Below are 4,743 nucleotides of genomic sequence, written 5' to 3' on the forward strand. Positions count from 1 at the left end.
GGTGATTTGTCATTTGTCATTTTTGTCATTTATTAAAATTTATAGGCCGCCCTTTTCCCTGAGGGGACTCAGGGCGGCTTACAATCACGAGGGAGGGGGGTGCAGTATCAAAAAACAAAACAAAATGTGAACAAAGAAAAATAATAAAACACAACTTTCGTTCAGCAATCAACACTCGGGCGGTGATATTCTTGAGGTCAAATATATGTGTGATACCGGTGCTTTATTCCATCTGTTTTCCTCCTCACAGGGCCAGGCCTGCATCACTGTCAGCCCTAGGTAGCTATCCAATAAACCTTTTTATTCTCTGACTTCGTCTTTCTCTGAATGAAATATAATCTCCTTTGATCTTTCATTTAATGTATTCTTGAGTTTCTCATACTCTACTCTTTCTAAACTTGAAATCTCCGCTTAATTTTTTCTCTTTTGTCTCTCAACTGCTGGAAAAAGAGAAGAATTTTGTAGTTTTCTTTAGGAAATGGAAAATATTTTGATTTCTGGCTCCCTTTACTTTCTTTTCCAATGTTGCTTGTTATTCTCAGTTTTCCAGAGTGCTCTTATTGACATCTTCTCTTTCTGTAAGGTTCAAAGAAAAATGTAACTTTAATTGTTTATAGAATGGTTGCAGAAGATGTGGGGGGGGAAAAGTGCACATTACAATCAGTAAGCAAACATGTCACAATAAAGAATAACCTCTTACATTAGTTATGATTCGTTTGACACATTTGTGTTCAAGTTCAAATATCTCTTTTTCACTTTGGTGATTCACAAATTCTTTGCAGTGCAAAGGCTTATCATCAAATATATCTGGAAATGCTGGGGATAGATTGTACAGTTGCAAATATATGCACACAGAGAGAAATACAAATACGCACATCTATAACTGTATGTATGTAGAAAATCTTATTTCCAATAGGAAATGCCATGCTTGCTGGCTTTACAGAAAGGGAATCTATGAATGCTATGAAAGCAAATGTGGAAGGACTCAGAGAAATTCTGTATCTTAAATAGAATTGGAGAAAAACTGAAAATTGGAAAGGGAAGATGGTAATGGAATATCCAGAGCAGGGACCGCATGTGGCTCTTTTATCCCTCTGCTGCAGCTCCCTCTTTTCATCCCTCTGCTGCAGAGATAAGCAGCCAGGGCCAATTCTCTGGTGCCTGATCTCTTGCTCAAGGGCGAGGGAAAGGGGGTTGGGCACACAGCGCCCATCCGTGGCTTTAAACCTCACACAGGTGATGCTTTTCCATCAACGCCAGTGGCGGCATCGCTCCACTGGAGAAGTAAAGACTCTCAGGGTAGCGAGAAAAGGGGAGCTGGCCCCACTGAAACTCACATGCTGATCCCGGGGCGTCAGGCTTCAAGAAAGCCAGAGCGCCCTCACAAAAAATGCTCACCCATCAGCCGGTCAACCCATCTGCCCCTTACACCTTCACTGCGGTTTGGCTGAGGCTGGCTGCTTGAGGAGGGTCTTCCTGCTCGTGTGCACACTCCCGCCCCCCACCACAGTAAGCCAGGGTGTTACAGGAAGAGTATTGTCTTTGGGGAAGCTGCTGCCGCAGCTCGCACTCAACAACAGAAACAGAGAGAGAGAGAGAGTGACATAGAGTGTGTGTAAAGGAGACAGAGAGCGTGAGAGAGAGAGAGAGAGAGACAGTGAAGGACAGGGAGAGAGACAGACAGACAGAGAGGAAAAATGAAAAAAGACAGAGATAGAGAGACATAGAGAGACATACATAGAGAGGGGGGGTGAACAACACACCTTAGACCGGGTGTGGCAAGGTGGCTGGGAGGGGAGGGGTGAGGAGGGGCTGGGCAGGGCAACTAATTTAACAACCCTTCTCTGCCCTAATGATCAGCTGGGTAGGCGTAGCTGAGGTGTATGTCATGTTATTGGATGGGAGTCAGTGATCATGAGTTGGCCATGCTCACCCAGCCACACCGGTTGTTAAGTTATTGACTCCGGTGTTTTCTTTTCTGTGGGAAACGGGTGCAAATGGCTCTTTGAGTGTTTATGGTTGCAGATTCCTGAACTAGAGGAAGCAGGATTGGCTCGATAGAATATAAGCAAAAACTCTGCAAAGGGCATTTTATTCCAACAACTGAAGCCTCTTTGGAGCTCAACCAACCTGCCTCTTGTGCACATCAGTCTCTCTTCCCCAAAATGCTCTGCAGGCAGTTATTGGAGATCTCAGGCCCTTGACCTGGGAATATTTTATCTTTCTAATTATTTCACAGAACCCTCTTGATCTCTTTGCAAAGCTGGCTGTAAAAAAAGAGCTGAGAGCCTCTTCTTCAGAATGGATTATACAATCCGTAAAAGAATTAAAATTTAAATTGAAAACCTCCATAGAAAGGGATGTTCACTTACATGGGCAGAGAGAAAGGAGGATGCAGCTGTCACCAGAAAGGGAATCTGGACAGGTCAGAGAGGCAGATTCAGGTGGTGCATCTCAAAGCAAGCCCACCTGGACGCCTCTCTGGTCTCCGCCACCCTCGAGATGCCACTGGCGTTCCCCTAGCAGGGTTCACGCCCACGGAGGGAGCCCTTCAGCCACGATCCTTCTGAGCCCAGATCCTCTTCCTCCCCTCCAAAACCTGAGAGGCTGATCCTCCACAGCAGCCACAGGGGAACGTGGGAACGGTGGTGCCCAACCTTCCCCAGGGAGCAGGGCTGCACCAAATATGGGGCTGCAGGGAAGGAGGGGGTGGAATGAAGGGAGGATTTTAAGGGGAGTCGGAAAGCCGTTCGCAGAAGCAGCAACCGAGGAGGAGGAGGAGGAGGAGGAGAAGCGGCGGCGGCGCAGCGGTTCCCACGGAGCAGAAAACCTTGCAAGGAAAGGCGGGGACTGGGAAGGGGAGGGGGCGCAACCGGGGAAACCCCACCTCTCTCTCCTTCCCTCCCCCAAGGAATCCCTCCTCCCCTTCCCGCACCTGGGGATCCCCCCTCCTCCTGCCCCCTCCACTCGCAGCGCCGTTGCCCACCTGGCAGCCCTTGAGCTCCTCTCCCCACGAGGAGATCTCCGCAGCACTTGGCGTAAGAGACATCTGGAGAGCAGGAAGGAGAGGTCGGAGATTGGCTTCCAGCCCCCTTACCCACCCTTTCCCCTTTCCTGCCTCCCCTCTAGGCGCAAAAGCTCTCTGCGTTTAACCCCTTCACTGAAGCCGATAAGGTGAGGGAGTGACTGGGGCATCCCCGAGTAATCCCAACGTCCTTCACCCGGGCATTATTACTTCTATTTTCGTCTCTGTAGCTGTTGGCACTTCTCATTGAGCCTTGAAGCTCCCTTCGGTGCATAGCTTGGAGTGTTACAGAGAGGAGCTTTGGGGAAAGCTCCCTGCCCTTAGGCTTCCTGTTGACCGTTTGCTCGTAATTTAGGGACTCTCATCTTGCAAAACATGCCTTTAAAGAAAAATAAGAAGAGGAAAAAGTGGAATGGCTGCTTTACAAAGAAATTCAAAAGGCCCATCAAGATAAGCCTTTTGCATGTTTATTCACAAGAAATGAACTCATTCCCTTCCCAATCAGGCACTTTCCAGAAGGAATAATTGACATGATTATCGCCTCCCAGTATCTTCCCGGGTGTTGATGTTAGGCAGAGGTGGTATTCCTCCGGTTTGCACCGGTTCACCCAAAGTAGTGGTGGTCATTTCCCAGAGATTGGAGAACCTGGCTGGCTGGCCATGCCCCCGAATTGGTACCCCTGTCACTGTTGCTCATCCCACCCAAAACATGCCCTGCCTCATGTTTGCAACGCCGTTCACTTTGGGAGATGCTAGCCCAGCGGGGACGTAGGGGGGGGGGGGGGGATGGCCTGTCAAACTTCCCAGCGTTGCAGCTGTGGCAGGGACGGGGGAGGCCTCGCCAGCTGTCCCCAGATGGTAAGTTTCCAGTCCCCTACCTTTCTCTCTTCCTCCCTCCGGGCTCAAGAGGTCCGGCACCCCCAGCAGAAGCACCAGGGTTGGCCCCCTCCCCGAAGCATCCCCGGAATAAGCACAAAATGCTAAGAACTTAAATTTGCAGTACCGTGCCAAAAAAGGCAATATGCCTCGAGAGGACCTAAAGCAGTTTGAAGGAAGTTAACTACTTAATCATGTAAGTTCTTCTTCCGGTTCTCCCACGGAAGGAGGATGGCGTCGACAGAGCCTCTTGTGTCATTTGGAGGGTCAAAGCGGTTCCTGGGAGGTGAGTGGAGGGAAGGTCGGAGGAGAAGCCGGGAGAAAGTCGGGCCCTTTGGGTTCCTCCACGGCCTGAAAGCAGCGAAGGGAGAAGAATGAAACCTGCGGGCTGCTTCTGCATATTCTTTCTCTCCCCAAATGGTTTTATCCTTTTGCTCCACGATTTAAAGTTGCTGCTTGTGATTTCCTGCTGGGAGATTTGGGAGATTTAAAGAAATCTTGATATATTTGTCATATTTCTGAGCCACCCGCCTCCCTCACCCTTCACCTAATACTTGGATCCTTGTGGTCTCATTGATATGTCGCTTTCCTCGCCAGGGAGGAGTTTCATGGGCAAAAGGGATGTTTGCATCGGATTTGTTCACCGTTTCATCTGTTAGTGACCCTCACCTTTTAAAAAATAGATTAAAAATTGAGCCAATTCACTTCTTAGTCATTTTGCAGACTGAAATGCACATAATTGTTTACATCAATAAATTCTGTATTTCAGTGTCAATAGGAACACACGTTTGGTTCATTCAGACAGTATCCAGACCCCCTTCACTTCTGTCAATTTTGTTATG

This window comes from Thamnophis sirtalis, unplaced genomic scaffold (genome assembly GCF_051295495.1).
Source record: "Thamnophis sirtalis isolate CommonGarterSnake01/CBP01778 unplaced genomic scaffold, rThaSir2_p1.2 scaffold_3, whole genome shotgun sequence".
Lineage (NCBI taxonomy): Eukaryota > Metazoa > Chordata > Lepidosauria > Squamata > Natricidae > Thamnophis > Thamnophis sirtalis.